At 33.6% G+C, this 17488-nt stretch overlaps 1 pseudogene; it reads right to left on the bottom strand.

Annotated features, from left to right (window-relative positions):
* LOC149535486 (F-box/LRR-repeat protein At1g67190-like) overlaps window positions 1-17488 on the bottom strand; it is a 103985-nt pseudogene that overhangs the window by 22196 nt on the left and 64301 nt on the right.

The raw sequence follows: 17488 nt of genomic DNA, 5'->3' as shown, positions 1-17488 counted from the left end.
GTAGACACTGTCTGATGACTAATATGAAATTTGTGTGACATCAAAGACAATACGCAATTTGAAAAATTGTATCCAATAGATATGGCTTTAGTTATTAATGGAAGAGTTGGGACACTCACAATTGGATAATTATTTGTTTACAAATAGTCAAAGTTCCATTCATCTTGCAAAGAATTTAGCTCTGTATTCAAAGACAAAACACATAAAATGCGGTACTATTTCATTCAATTAGATTTGGACAATGGACAATTAAAGTTAGAGAAGATAAATACAAACAATAATCCAATAGATATGTTTACCAAGGTAGTAACAAGGGAGAATCTAAAATCCTATTTAGCTTCAATTCGTCTTCTAGACTGAACAAAATAAAAGAACAATAAATTGCATAGTGGTTTGATATTCCAGTGGGAGCTATAGGTTTAGCAGTACTATCATTAGTCTCCAAGTGGGAGGTTATCGTTGTGGATTCTAATTAATCTCCAAGTGGGAGATTGTTGTGATTGGAACCTAATCAAACTTGGAGGTTTATTTGGTGTAGTTTTCGCCCCATATTATTTCTACGGGGTCTTAGGGTAGCACCCCAGGTGTGTCCCCTATCGTAGTATAGGGTGTTTTTGGGGGTAGTGACCTTGAAGCCAAAATGATCTTATATTGTAAAAGGTGTCAGCTACTATTTTCCTATTGGACAACTTATTCTAGCCCTAATTTTGTAAGTAGTAAAAATCTTGTATAAAAAAGCTTAGGGTTAGGGATTTCATAATGTAATGGTGATATTATATCTTCTTGTGGTGGTATTGATCTATAAGGGATTACAAATTGTAATCACTAGATAATAATAATATTGGACTTGTTGTTAGTGGACATAGCCTAGGGATTGTGTGAACTACATTAAATATTGATGTCTTGTGTTCTCTTCAATGTGATCTATTATTTTCTAATATTGATTATATTTGTATGTAACTATTATTTTTGTTTGTGGTTAATCCTAACACATATATTAGATTAGAGAGTTGGTAAAAGCATAAGGGGAAAAGACTACTATGAGTATTTAGTGAAGTGGAAGAACATACTAGTTGAAGATGCTAAATGGATTTTTCAATTTGAGTTGGATTTAGCTTAGGTTGTGACACTTGCATAATTTTGGAGAATCATTTCCTTCAATGCCAATTGTTTGATGCATGAGCATCTTGGGTTGTTTTTCTATATTGCTCATCTTTGTTCATTTTGCATGTTGAAGTTGAGTGCTAGTGGTTTCCTAGTTGCTATTGATGTGGAGCCTAATTAGATTCAGAGATTTATTTGACATGTTTTTCTCCTCATATTATTTCTATGGGGGTTTAAGGGCAACATCGCGCTCCCCGTCGTAGTAGAGGGTGGTGTTAGGATTAAACCATAGACATAAAATAAAAATTACATGCAAATATAATCAATAATAGATCACACAGAAAAGAACACAAGGCACCAAGATTTAACGTGGTTCACCCAATCCCTAGACTACATCCACCAAACAAAAAGTTTGATATTATTACAATCTAGTGATTATAACCTGATTACAATCTGTAATCCCTTACATCTCAATACCACTTCAAGAACCAAGTTTGAATCACAACTTAATAAAAATACCTAAGCCTATGCCCTTTTATACAAGTAATTTATACATTACTTTCCTGATCAGTCACCACAAACTAACAATCTCCCACTTGGGGACTGATCAGACTCGACACTAGACAACAATCTCCCACTTGGAGACTGATACTATAGAAATTACCACATGGGGCTCCCACTGGATCAAACCACCCTAGAATCTTCTATTCTTTTATTCAAGTTCAGTCTAGAAGACGGAGTTCAACTTCTCCCTTGTCACTACCTTTGCAAACATATCTATGAGATTTTCATTTGTATGTATCTTGTCTAGCTTTAACTGTCCATCCTCCAAAAATGATCAAATGAAATGGTACCACAACTATATGTGTTTGGTCTTTGAATGCAAAGCTGAATTCTTCGCAAGATGAATGACACTGTCACTATTTGTAAACAAATAATTATCCTTCTGAGGGTGTCCCAATTCTTGCAAGAAGAATTGAAGCCATATCATCTCCTTGATTGCCTCTGTAGTAGCAACATATTTTGCCTCTATAGTGAATAAAAAATTAACCTTTTGTAACCTAGAAACCTAGCTCATAACTTCCCCACCAACAGTAAACACATAACCTATAGTACTCTGCCTGGTATCAATTTCCCTTGCCAAATCTGAGTCAACATAGCCCTGTAAATTAGTAGTAGAGCCTGCAAAGTGTAAATACTTATTGGATGTTCCTCTCAAATATCTGAGAATCCATTTGACTACATTCCGATGCTCAATTCATGGATGACTCATATACATGCTAATGACTCTCACTACATGTGCAATATCTAGCCTAGTACATACCATAGCATACATCAAGCTTACTACAGCTGAAGCATAGGGTACCTTGGACATCTTGTCCTCCTCTTCTTGTGTCTTGGGACACATCTCCTTAGTCAACTTCAAATGACCAGGTCAAGGTGTGCTGATAGCTTTAGCATTCTCCATAGAGAAACATTGCAACACCTTCTCAACATAATCGGCCTGAGATAGCATCAATTTACTATTCTTCCTATAGCTGTAAATCTTCATACCAAGGATTTGTTTTTCTACCCCAAAATCTTTCATAGAAAATGCATGTGTTAACTAGTGTTTTAGCCCCTTAATGTGATCTATGTTAGACCCAGCTATAATCATATCATCAACAAATAAACATTAAATAATTTAGCTATCATCATCCAACCTCTTACAGTAAACACATTAATCTGAATGACACCTATTCTATCCATGCTCATGCATAAAACTATCAAATTTTAGATACCATTGCCGAGGTGCTTGCTTCAAGCTATATAAATTTTTTCTCAATTTGCACACTAAGTTCTACTTACCTTTGACCTCAAATCACTATGGCTGAGTTGTATATATCTCTTCATTCAAATCACCATGAAGAAAGGCTATTTTAACATCAAGCTACTCTAAATACAAACCTTAAATAGCCACAATACTTAAAATAGTACAAATAGAAGTCATTTTAATAACAAGAGAAAATATCTCATCAAAATCGATTCCTTTTTTTTCTGTGGAAATCTTTTTACAACTAACTTGGCTTTAAATCTTTTCTTACCTCATTCTTCTTCTTTCAACTTGTAAACCCACTTATTCTGTAAAGTCTTTTTACTTGTAGGAAACTTGCATAAATCCCATGTCTTATTCTTCAACAAAGAGTCCATTTCATCTTTCATTGTAGACTCCCAGTGAATCTTAGTATCCTCCTACACGGCTTCATCATAACATTTAGGTTCACCAGCATCTGTTAATAAAATAGAATAAAAAGAGGAAGAAAATCTTTTTGGAGGTCTAATTTTCCTTGTTGACATCTAACATGCACTGGCATGTGTGGTATTTGTGGTTGTGATTGTTGCACATCATGAGGAATGGCTAGAACATCATCTTGTGAAGTATCATCCAACACTACATAATCATCTTCTTTCTTCTCATGTTGCTACAATAGATCTTTGTACAACACTTTCTCATTGAATCTGACATCCTTGCTTCTTACAATTTTCTAATTTTCAAAATCCCAAAGTCTATAATTAAATTCATTAATGCCATATCCAACAAATACACATTTCTTTGACTTAGCTTCTAGCTTGGTTCTATTTTTAGAATCTATGTGAGAAAATGTTTCACAACCAAATGTTTTGAGAAAAGGATAACTCACCTTCTTACTAGTCCATGCTTCCTTAGGAATACCACAACTCAAATGAGTAGAGGAATCTCTATTAATCAAATGTACATCAGTATTGATAGCCTCTGCCCATATGTGTAAGGACAACCCAACATGCAACCTCATGCTCCTTACATGTTCCATTATAGTCCTATTCATGAGTTCAACCACTCCATTTTCTTATGGAGTCCTTGGAACAATTTTCTATCTAAAAATACTATTAGTGGAGCAATAACCTTCAAATTCATGACTGCAATACTCACCACTATTATCAGATCTGAGACATTTTAATTTCTTACTAGTCTCTTTTTCAACCAAGCATTTCTATTTCTTAAAAGTTTGAAATACATTAGATTTCTGTCTAAGGAAATAAACCCATACTTTTCTAGTTGCATCATCAATAAATGTAACATAATAATGAGAGCCACCAAGGGAAGATACCTGAGCTAGTCCCCATACATTGGTATGCACAAGTTCTAATTTCTCCTTTTTGTTTTCCTTCCCAGTCTTCACAAAACTCAGTCTTTTTTTTTTTCCATACACATAACTTTCATAGAAATCCATATTAACACATTTTAGACCTGGTAAAAATTTCTTTGAATGAAGTACTTTCATACCTTTCTCACTCATGTGCCCAAGTCTATTGTGCCACAATGTTGTATCAAAATTTACAACAGCTATTTGTTCTCCCTTCTCAACTGCAGCAACTATTCTTGAACATTCATTTTTCTCTAAAACAATTAAAGTAGAAGGAACAATATGACCTGAACAAAGATATAAAGTGCCTACTTTCACACCTTTTGCTACTACAAGGGAACCTTTTGAAACCTTCTAATTTTTATCATTAAAAGTAACTGCACAACCCTCATCACTGAGTTGCCCTATTGAAATTAAATTCCTACTTAGCCTTGGAACATGTCTTACCTCATGTAGTAGCCAATGATTCCCATTCTGCAACTTAATCTTAACTTTTCCCTTTCCAACATTCTAATAGAGTTTATTATCCCCAAATAAACAAGTCCAAAATCCCCTTGGACATAATCAATGAAATAACCTCTATGAGGTGTAGCATGAAATGAAGCACCAGAATCTAAAAACTATTAATCATCAACACTTTCTAAAGATAGAAGCAAAACACCCTCTTCAGATTTGTTGCTTAACAAATTTGCCTCCTTGTCTCCATCTAGTTTATCTCCTTCATTTTTCTTTTGATTCCAACAATCTTTCTTTTTGTACCTTAGTTTCCCACTGTACCAGCAGTAATTTGGTCCTCTCAATTGAGACTTCCTCCCCTTTTACTTTTCTCTTGATTTCCCATGATTTCTAGAGTTACTTCCTGTCTCAGTCATTCTACCCCTGTTTTGTGCATTCAAAGCACTGCCTGATGTAGATCCACCTGAGATTTTCCTATGAGTTTCCTCACTCAAAACAACACCAATCACATCATCATATTTTAGGGTACTAGATCTAGGAACAAAATTACTCACAACCATTACCAAGCCTTTCTAGCTTTCAAGCAAAGAACAAAAAATCAAGAGAGCCCTAATTTTTTTCATCAAAATTGATACCCATAGAAGATAACTAATTAGTAATAATATTAAACTCATTTAAATGATCTACAATGCATCCACCTTCTATGATTTTCATATTAAGTAAACACTTCATGATTTTTCATATAGTTTCGCTAGGGTTTGCATCAATTCTTTTGTCATCTTCACTTTTGTAATATTAAATGCCACTAATGGTGCTAAGCATAACTGAATGCTTCTAAGTGCCTTTCTATCTAAAAGATCCCATTCATCATTTGACATAGATCCTTGATTCTTGATTTTTCCTTCCAATGGCTTCCATGAATCCTTCTGATAAAGATAGTCTTCCATTTGCATCTTTCATAACTGGAAGTTCTGCTCGTTAAACCTATCAACCCTCAGCTTACCCTTGTCTACCATCGCTCCCACTCAACCATAAGACTCCCACTTAATCATGAGACTTTCCTATAGAGGATAACTACAAAACAAACTTGCTCTGATACCACTTGCTAGGATTAAACCATAGAAAAATAATAATAATTACATGCAAATATAACCAATAATAGAAAACAATAGATCACATGGAAAAGAACACAAGAAAATAGGATTAAACGTGGGTCACCCAATCCTTGAGCTACATCCACCAAACATCAAGTTTGATATTATTACGATCCAGTAATTATAACCTAATTAAAATTCGTAATCCCTTACAGCTCAATACAATCGCAAGAACCAATTTTGCATCACAACTTAATGAAAATACCTAACTCTAAGCCCTTTTATACAAGTAATTTTATGCCACTTGAGGGTTACAACATGTCGGCCATATGTTGGCCATATGTCGGCCACAATGTTAGCCATGGCCCAAATTTTTTTTTGAGGTGATGCCCTAACCCCAAAGAATTTATGAAGTATGTATAGTACTTTCCTGATCAGTCACCACAAACTAACAGGTGGGGTCGAGGGGCAATACCCTCACAAGGATTTTTGGTGGTAGCACCCTCGAAGTAAAAAATGACCTTATATTGTAAAAGGTGTTGACAGCTATTTTCCTATTGGATGACTCATTCTAGCCCTAATTTTTTAAGTGGTAAAAAGCTTGTATAAAAAGGCTTAGGGTTAGGGATTTCATAATGTAATGGTGATATTGTAGCTTCTTGCAATGGTATTGAGTTGCAAGGGATTGCAGATTGTAATTACTGCATAATAATAATATTAGACTTATTGTTAGTGGACGTAGCCCAAGGATTGGGTGAATCATGTTAAATCTTGTTGTCTTGTCTTCTCTTCTATGCATTTTATTATTTTTTGATATTGGTTATATTTAAATGTAACTGTTATTTTTGTCTATGCTTAATCCTAACACATATATTAGATCAGAGAGTTGGTAAAAGAACAAGGGGAAAATACTACTACTAGTATTTGGTGAAGTGGAAGAACATACCAGTTGAGGATGCTACATGGATTTCTCAATCTAAATTAGATTTAGCTCAGGTTGTGACACTTGCATAATTTAGGAGAATCATTTCTTTCAACACCTATTGTCTGATGCATGAGCATCCTGGGTTGTCTTTCTATCCTACTTATAGGTGCACTTTTAGTACACCATTTTAAAAACTTTTAAAGTTGCCTCCCATAAAGAATTTCTCAAAATTGTTCATAGTATGCTTAACAAAGTTTTTATGAAGGATTGAATTAGTTCTAAGTCCAGATATGAAAATGTGGAAGCAAATAGAAGTCAAAGTTCATTTTTCCACCATGGAGAAGCACTTTTTGAATTTTCCACAATGGAGTAGTCAACTTGGGATTTTTCACCAAAAAAAAATGAAGTGGAGTGGAAAACTCATTTTCCACTACGCCTTTCACAGTCATTTTCTAATTTTCCATTGGAGAAGCACTTTTTGAATTTTTCGCAATGGAGTAGTCAACTTGGGATTTTCCACCAAAGAAAAAATGAAGTGTAGTGGAAAACCCATTTTTCACTGCGCTTTTCGTAGTCATTTTCTAATTTTCCATTGGAGAAGCACTTTTTGAATTTTCTGCAATGGAGTAGTTAACTTGGGATTTTCCACCAAAGGAAAAATGAAGTGTAGTGGAAAACTCATTTTCCACTATGCCTTTTGTAGTCATTTTCTAATTTTCCATTGGAGAAGCACTTTTTGAATTTTCTACAATGGAGTAGTCAACTTGGGATTTTTCACCAAAGAAAAAATGAAGTGTAGTGGAAAACTCATTTTCCACTGCGCCTTTCATAGTCATTTTCTAATTTTCCATTGGAGAAGCAAATATTTCATTTTCCAGCAAAAGAAAAAATGCATAGCCAAAAATTCATTTTTTACTACAACTTTCGTAGGCAAAGTCCAATTTTCCACATGAGAAGAGAAAAGGCAAATCTCAATCACAATGAAGGTATATGGGGTCTAGCATCAAGATTACTCTAGAAAAATAATTTGTTAATCAATCTACATCAAAATTATGCCCACTACATGGAAATGGAAAATTCATTTTTCACTGTGCCTTTCACAGTCAAAGTTCAATTTTTCAGAAAAGGGAGAAGACAAAAATCAAATTTTTGCTATAATAATTCTAGAGAATTTCTCCCAAATTTTAGCAGAGAATTAAAATTGTAAGCATGGAAGATAACATTCTTGCAAATTGAAGACATGGATTATAGAGCATTGAAAGAAGAGTGGCTGGAAATTTTATTTTATCAATACTAATTTTGCAACAGCCATATAGACCAACATTCAGTAGCTCATATCTTTTGAGTCAGTGATTATTTTTTTCGATCGCTTTGGTAAGAATGTAGAAAATTAAGTTTGGAAGAACATACCTAGAAATGAGCTAGATCCAATGGTGGAATAAAAAGATTCGCCCTACGAAAAATGACCTATTTTAACCTGGCAGAACTATTTATTTTTCTGTCCACTCAATGAAGGAAAGATTTTGGATATTGATTTAACATATTTAAATGTCAACTATTAAAATATAATTTAAATATGTTAATATATATCATTATTAAATTTAAAATTTAATAGGCATATCAGTTTTCAAAAGGAAAAATATGAGAAGTCAAAGAGACAAGATCAATTACAGAACTAAAAAATCACTGGAAGAAATCAAACGGTTGCTGGAGAATGTATTTATTGTAAAACCTTTTCATTTGAAGGGGTTCTTCTTTTCTGCAAGAGTAGGTATTGCTAGAGTAGAGGGGAGACAGTAGTTGATTTTATGCATTTCATTTCATGCATTGATATCTGTAATAGATTTGGCCAGAGTTATAGGCAAATAAAAATTAGAGCATTGTATTTGTTGTGTTCAAAACAAAGAAGAGTTTTTCTTCAAATCAAAGGATTTGGGTTTTATTTTTTGAAAATATTCAATCAAAGCATTGTTGTATTCAGTTTTGGACATTATCGTGCATCTTATGTCAAATAATGAATGTGTTGTAGGTCAGAGTATTTGCATATGTTCCTGTTGCAGAAATCTAAATATTAAATATCATTTCTTCATTGCATTTACATAATTTGCATCCATATTGCATTACTAGTATCAAGAAGTCATAGGGATTGTGGGTTCTTGGCGTTGGCTAGGTTTAGGAACTAAAATCTACCTGAGTTAGTTCTGTCTAGGGCTGGCTTGGTTTTTCTCTTCCATTCTCGGGTTAAGAATGTACCCAATTAGTTTAGGAACAAACAAATTTATTGAATATCATTGATAAGGGAGCTGTACCTTTCAATTCAGAGGAAATCTATCAATCTCATGATAGATTATCCAACTGTTGGTATCAAATTGTTTCTCACGGGTTTGGGCATGTAAGAGTTACATTGGAAAGAACAATCTATTTACCAACACTACTCATCTTTGTTCATTCAACTTGTTGGAGCCGAGTGCTAGTAGTTTCCAAGTTACTGTTGTTTCTGAGCTATTTACTATTGGACAAGTTACTGTATCTAGTAATGGCCAAGTTACTGTAGCTAGTAATGACTAAGTTACTATAGCTAGTGATGACTAAGTTATTGTAGCTAGTGATGGCCGAGTTACTATAGCTAGTGATGGTCAAGTTACTATAGCTATCTTGTATTGGCCAAGCTATCTACTATTGGCCAAGTGTTCCTTCATGTGCTAAGTAAACCTGATATTGCTGATGCTTGGGTTCTTCTTTGACTGAGTTTTTCATGATTGGTTCTTAGTTCAAACCAACTTACCTATTTTATTTAAACAATGAATTATGATGGGATCATGTCTTGGGATGAGTGCAAACCATTTTACGGTCGAATTTTCTATTATGTAATGATATAGAATCTTCTAAAAGCCTTTTTGGTAAGTATAGGTAGATGCATTGGGTTTAGTTTAGATTAGGACTTAGAGAGTTAGAGAAAATGTTTCTGGAATTGTAAATTTGAAGCTGGATTGTGGATGCTGAAGTTGTATTTTGTATTTGGCCATAACCCAAAAGGCCTTACAATTGGGCATGTATGTTGATAACTTGGTGAATCAATAAAAGTCTTTATTCTCTATCTCCTTGGTGTAGCTCTTTGTGTGTTTTCTTCCCTTGTGCTTACTCAACAAGGTGTTTGAATAGTTTGGTATGCCTTTGGCCCTATCTTTTCATACCCTCCTTACACCATATATTATGCCCTAAAACTAAAGTTTCAAGCTTTTGTCTTGCACATTTCTCCAAAGTCCATAAACTATGTTTTGAACAAACCATATATACCAAACTGCATAGAATAGATAGATTTGAAAAGACAATTATTTTCTCAGAGTTTAAAAATGGATAGATTTAGAATAGGGTATCAAATTATACTATTCGTAGTTGTTTTCTTAAATCTTAACAAGAACACATGAAAAATGAGAAAGCAATGAAGTTCAACATATTGAGATACCCAAAATCAAACACTAGCAAAAATCACTGATGAAAATGGTCCAAAGGTAATCATTATGAGTTACATGTAGATACTACAAATAGATGAAAATACTTATATTACAAAGGAAATATTGACCTCCATTTCTTATTTGATTGATTATTTCTATAGCCACTAATTTGTTACATACTAGTAGATAAGATTGATATTAATGACACATATAAAGAAGAAAATCTCATCCATAATTTTCATAGTAAAATAGTGATGACAAAGTCAATGGAAGATGCTTCTTATGGGTTTTCTAATAACTCACTATGCATCTTCCATATTTAATGATGCCTCCAAGACCTAAAAGAGGGAAATGGAAGCATGTTGGTGGCTAATGGTGGTGACATTTATCATGAATTTATTAATAGATATCATGAATGTAAATTTTACACACAAAAAAATCTTAAAATAAGAGTCCATATTAGCTTGAAATAAGTTACATTTTGTAAACACATTTGTAAACATATAAAAATTCTAGAAAGCAAAGACAATTTCTCTACATTATTATAAAGTAGATATAAATTTCTTATATTAAGAAATAGATTACAAAGAGAATATTTTCAAGAGTAATCATCAAGTTAGAATCATAGTACTCAAGGGTGTAATCATCCTAGTTAAGAGGCAAAAAATTCATAATGGGTGTAAAACACTTATGTATATAAGTTTTTTTTATATTGTAATAGTTTCAATCTCTAATTTGAATTCAAATTTTTTAGTACATTAGATATTATTTTTTGTTCTTTGGAATGATAATCCAACTCACTGATTCTTATTTTCTTCATAGAGACATCATCTATATTTGAGTTAGACTAAGAGTGACAATACTACTACCTGAGTTGCAGGATTCATATCTTGGCATACAAGTTTTTAATTGTCATTCTATAGGTAAGGATTATAATTTTGTCAATGACTAGAGTACAAAAAATTGAAAAAGAGAAGACAATGTTTATACTATGACAATGATAGTTGTGATAATTTTATTGAAAATTTGATACCATATTTAGAGTACATTAAAGTTAAATTGATAGTAATATTTAGTAATTATATAGTGATAGTACTAAAGCTTGTATGTTTATATTTGATATAATTTTATAGGTTGAATATTTACTTGTGAAGAAAGACCACATCTGACAATATGAACCCAAAATAAAATAAGGAGACCATTGCTAGATTGTGGTCTCAATACAAAAGAAAAGGTGATGGAAAATGTTATTGTCCCTACAAAAATTGTAAGGGCTTGAAGAATCAAATACTTATACATACAACATCTAAGAGACATTTTAGGCAACATGGTCACATTGAAGGAGGAGATGATTTTCATCCATTGGTGAATGTGGATTTCTAGTTGGGGGAACATGGAAGTGTGAATATCAATGTAGAAGGTAGTGCTCCCATGGAAGAAGATGATCCTGAGGCAAAGAACACGATTTAATATTTTGGTATTGGCATAATTGATCATGTGCTAGAGAACCTATTTGAAGAAGATGGTACTGGCTTAGCTGATCAAGATGATGATACTAGCATAGTTGATCATGATAATGAAGATAACCTTGATATACCTATACTTGAAAAGGTATATGAGCCCCTCTACCAAGTCTCGCAAACAAATCATCCCTTTGCTATATGTTTTTGGTGAGATTCAAGGTTATGAATAGTTTATCTAGTATATAAATCTCACATATTCTAAGGCATGCCATTTTTCTCATCTTCTATGTTAGTGTACCATTAATATTCTTTATAATAAATTTTTTAATTTCTTTGCATAGGTTGATAGGTGACCATTTGTTATTGTTGTCACAAAAGCTTTCACCTTTGTCTAAAATTTTTACCTAAGGAAAATCTTGTGAAACATGGAAACAACCTCCAAGCTATGGGACTTGAACTATGAGGTTGAGTCTCTAGAGAAGGTCAGCTTTCTTTGCTATCAGGATGCACCTAAACTACACTTGAAGATGAAAAGTGAGAAGGAATACATGAAAGTAACTACCTAATCTATTCTAAGGAGGTGATGCACCAAAATAGGTTGTTCAATCCTACCTCTACTCATATATGCATACTTAAACTCTTATAACCTCAAAAAATACAGATTTAGACCTTACTTAATCTAACAACCACATGTAGATCAGAAAAAAAAGAATGCTATGGGAAGAAACTTCACTCAATATCATTCAAATGCCAAAATAGATGAAATGGTGCAAATTGTAGAATATAGACAAGAACATTAACCAAAGGCAAAGAAGTCTTGTACTGCATGTTAATGGCTGAAATCGATACAATAGAGAACTGCAATCGCTCAAAGGAAAAAGGAATTTATAATGCACATGCAAAACATGCCAAGGAAAACAAAGAAGATCCAACTAGACCTAGAGAAGTTACAAAAATGTGCTTTTATAGCTTAAGCATAACTAGATATTTCTAACTAGGAAACACTTCACAACCAATACATCCAACCACTATTGCAAATTTGGAAAATATCTAATCAAGGTAGAAAACTAGATGCTAGAAATTCACTTGTCCACAAAACAAAGCTTTGAGATGCCAAGAATGATGGTCATTAACTTTGACTAAATAGATGGATCAATAAATGGTGATGGAGTGTTCCTTTGCATTTATCAGACAAAGGGAATGATGAAAGTGGTTGTAGGAAATTGAAAAGATTGGATCCATCATCAAAGAGTTGCTTCCTCTATCATAAGTGTGCCAAATACATTGTGTCATTGGTTAACTAGAGTCAAACCATTAGGCCATTCCACATAGATCAATCATCCTTTACCATTCTACCACCCAGCCATCATTCAACCTTATATCTTATGTTTGACTGCTCGTGATCGTAGCTTTGCCACAACCTTTCTTCATTAATAGTTATTGCTTGAAAAAATATGACCAGTGGGTTATTGCTACTTCATAGCCTACCCTTGACACCTTTTATTAATTGCCCCAACCTTGCAAATAATGAGATCTTGACCATATTCACACCATCACCACTTTGACTAGAGGTTCACCTCCTTACCTTGTGACGAAGAGAAATAATGAAATCACTTGATCACAACCCTAAACGTAGCTTCCTTCTTAACATGCTGTGATAGTGTGTTGTCTATATATCTAGAAGATCTAATGGCATGAAATACATCCTTTAAAAATTGAAGATTTTTCTCTTACCACATTGTCATGATCTAAACTACAGTATGCTAAACTCACCTCGCAACTAGGCAAAAAAAATACAATCACGCTATCGAAACCTTGGCCTTGGTTGAGCCAACTGACTCTATGAAAATGTGAACACTATGCAATAATGCCTTCAAAACTTTAACTTTAGTTAGCATTTAACCCACCGTGACTGTTCAAACCCAAAGGTTGATCGTATCATTGCAACTCAAAATGTTTCAAAGGAATACATGAAATAAGGCCGTGAGGCTTAGGATAAAAGACATGGAAAAAGTTTTAAATAGATCCTTGTGTAACATTTGATCATTTAATATTTGATAAAATATGCCCATTAGATGGCTCAACATTTGAAATCAATTTTCTCGTGGGAAGGTATTTTTGGTTAACATTTTTGGTGACTCAGAGGGGATGCAAGCCTGCTTGGCATAAGACTAGTGACCACTGAAAATCCATTAGGCTATAGAGTCTCTAAATTTGAGAACATATTCATTTCATCACTCTGTTGCATCTTGAACCATAAAAAAAACCTTTCTATCTTTGCAACATTGCACAACTAGAACCAAAACTCTTTGTTACAAAAAACATGTGCCCATGCACTTCTTGGAAAATAAGAAAGAACATGAAGCAAACTAACTATACACACAAAACATTTATTCCTATCGTAAATATGGCTTGAGATATATTCCATTGACTGTAATAGGCAAAATTTCACCATTGGGCCTACTTAATTGGAAAATATTGGCTTGCTTGCAACTCATGATTACTTAGGGACCACTCTATAGTGCATCAAATTTTGAATGTCTTTTTACCTTCACTCTGTCTACATCCCATTTCAGCACAAGATCACCCTCTCTAAAATTTATGAACCAAGCCTTCTTATCAAAGCTTTGGTTCACCTATTGCTGATGTGTTTCAAAGGTCTATATTGCTTGATGTCTCTTCTCTTCCAGGTTCCTCAGTTCTACCATTCTTATAGACATAGCATCATTTTTAATTAGTTACAACTAATGAGCTAGCTCAAGAGAAAGAAACTCTAATGAGATAGGAATCCTTGATTCTCTACCATATACCAACATGAAATGAGAGTTCCCAATAACCCTTTTAGGTTTTATTCTATCAACCCAAAGGGTACTTCTAAATTTCAAGTTCCAACACCTTTGATTATCTTCACATCAAATTCTTATTGGAGGGCTCATCCAAGCCATTACTATAAGAATTTTCCTTAGGAAAAAATTCACCCAAGATTAAGGAACTCAAGCACAAGCACAAGAATAGACCAAAAGAGTATGACCAGAATAACAATATAGTATTAAATTCATTATGAAAGTACACTAGGAGTGCTTGTATATAAAGGCATCTAGAATGCTTCTAGAGTGCCTAGGAATCCATATACTGATAAGTCTTACAACCAAGTACATGTTCACTAGGAGTGGATTATCCTCCACTAAGCACAGGAGTAAGTGCAATGATGAGAGGATAAGCCTACAATGGTGTAGCAGACAAAATTATGTTGTAGACACCATGTGCTAAAATAGGAGTGTGAATAACTGTGTTGTCTACATGACAACTCAGTTAATTATGCAAACTCCAGTGTTGTAGACACCATGTGCTCAATTAGAGTTTCTTACTCCAGTGTTGTCAACATGACAACTCATAAGAGTATGCAAACTCCTAAGTGTCTCACCTAAGAAATAATAAAATAATGCATAATAATAAAATAATGCATTAACCTAAGTTAACTTAAGTAAAATGTAATAAGTAAATACTTATTTGCACCAACACCCCCCCTTAAGTGAAACTTAGGGGAATACACTTAGGCTCAAGAAAAATTGGATGAAATGCATAATGGGTCCCGGATACTAGGCCATGTTAGGTACCCATATACATAATGAAATGCAATCTCTCATAAAGTGGAGAAAGACAAAAAACCTCATGGAAAAAACCCTCCCCCAAAAAGAGAGATGAAAAGATAAGATGCATGGATGGATGGAGAAATCAATACCCCCCCGTTATGACATACATCAAGTATATACAAAAAATAAGTATGAGAAGAACAAAACCTCATAAGAGGAAAAAGTACCCCCCATAAGAGAGAAGAAGAAGAGAGACAAGGTAGTCCCCCCCAAATGTAGAGTGCCGATCAGTGATAGCTGCTCTAATGTAGAAGCTAATCCAGGATTGCTAAATAATGTTCCTCCCCTTTGGAAGAAACAATATCATAGATAAAAATGAGATGCTTCCCCAATGTATAGAAAGAATCCTAAAGATCAATGATACATCTAAAACCTACTCAATTGTCCCTATGTCAATGCTGATGGTTGCTCCTTCCAAGACTACTGAAAAGAATGAGAGTAGATCTAGCAAGGATGGATTTAGAACCTATCCCAAAGAACCATCTCCTCAAATGATAAAGAGACCTCCTGCAACTACTGTACATAAGGATCTAAAATCATATCAACCTATGAAGACCGATCATGTAGAGAATGGACAAGAGGGTTAGAGTGAGCCCTTGTAGCAACTGAAGAGGGATCATTGTCATCAAAGAGAAGATGTATATCATCAATAATGTATATAAATCGCATTCATATCTTCATAGTTGCATTTGTAACTAGTGATGATTGTGTGATTTTTCGATGTCCGTTAATAATGGCCCAATGATGAAAATAAGTTATTTTACATTCTCTAATGAATGATGAACACAAAATCCTATGTTACAGTTGCTCTTTTGCAAGTACACCATTGCATTTCATGTAGCTTGCATTATTAGACTTCATGTTAGTTTGCATTTTTAGGCTGCATTATGAGTTTGAGAGGGTTCTCCTTTCATCTTTATTGTGGACATTTAATCAATTGTGGTCACATTTTGATCTTCATTTCCTTATTTTCTTTTGTGATCTCAATCAAAATTTCTATCTTAAATAGTTGATTGATTTTTGGAGCATTTTCTTTTCTTATTTCTATTTCTTTCCATATCTTTCAAACTTCTATCTTCCATTTTCTTTTTCCCCACTTCTTTTCTTCTAAATCACCTTTGGGGCATAATATTTCATGCTTGATGATCTACTTTGGTTCTATGATTCTTATATCTTTCATCTTACATCAAGAACCTTATCTTTTGTTCGATTTGATCAAATTTATCAATTTGTTGTTTCTCCTCTATCTCATTTCGATTTCGATCACGAGGGGGCAGTAATTATCAATTTCAATCTTTGATTCAGTTTTATCAATTTTATCCTCGACTTTTTCAAGTTAAAATTTATTTGTATTCTTTGTCCTAATGTGTTCCCAAGTTGACCACACATCTGGGTTGTTTTGTGATCCCAAATTGACCTCACACTTCAATTTCTTTCTTTGACTACATGTGTTCCCGAATCGATCACACATTAGTCAAAGAGGGGCAAATGTATGCACCCAAAAATGGTCGCCTAGACTATGGGCCCCCATTATTTAATTTATCAATTTATCAAATATTTTGAATCAATGGTTTGTAATATTTTATTAAATCAATTCAAATCAATTTCCTTGATCAAATTCGATTTATTTCATTTCTAAGATTGATCATTTTATTCCAAGCCTTATTTAATTAAAAGAAAATTTCTCTTTTAATTAAATAAAATAAAATCCCCATTCAATTAAAATAAAACCTCTCTTTTAATTAAACAGTTCATCCACATTTAATTAATTAAGAGAAAAACCTCTCTTTTAATTTAATTAAATATCTTCTATTTAATTAAAAAGAACTTGCTCCCTTTTAATTAAATAAAAATCCCACTTAAATATCTCTTTTGATGAAAAAAGGAAATAAAATAAATTCTTTTTATTTAATTTCTCTACACTTAAAAATGTGATCTAAGTGGGATTTATCTTTCCACTTTCTCCTCAACCACTCCTCTTTTCTAATTGGTGGAATATTGTCTCACATGGATCACCACTTTCTTCTCAACCACTCCTCTTTTCTCATTGGTGGAATTTTGTCTCACATGGATCAAGCTCTATTATCCCATATTGGTTGTGAGAAGCCTCTCACCTCCATAATTTCCTTTATAAGGGAGAGCCCTCTCCTCATGTTAGACACCCATGATTATGC

The sequence above is a fragment of the Cupressus sempervirens genome, chromosome 10 (genome assembly GCF_028749045.1).
Source record: "Cupressus sempervirens isolate cs-2001-9-10 chromosome 10, ASM2874904v1, whole genome shotgun sequence".
Classification (NCBI taxonomy): domain Eukaryota; kingdom Viridiplantae; phylum Streptophyta; class Pinopsida; order Cupressales; family Cupressaceae; genus Cupressus; species Cupressus sempervirens.
This window is presented reverse-complemented; position numbering and strand designations above follow the sequence as displayed.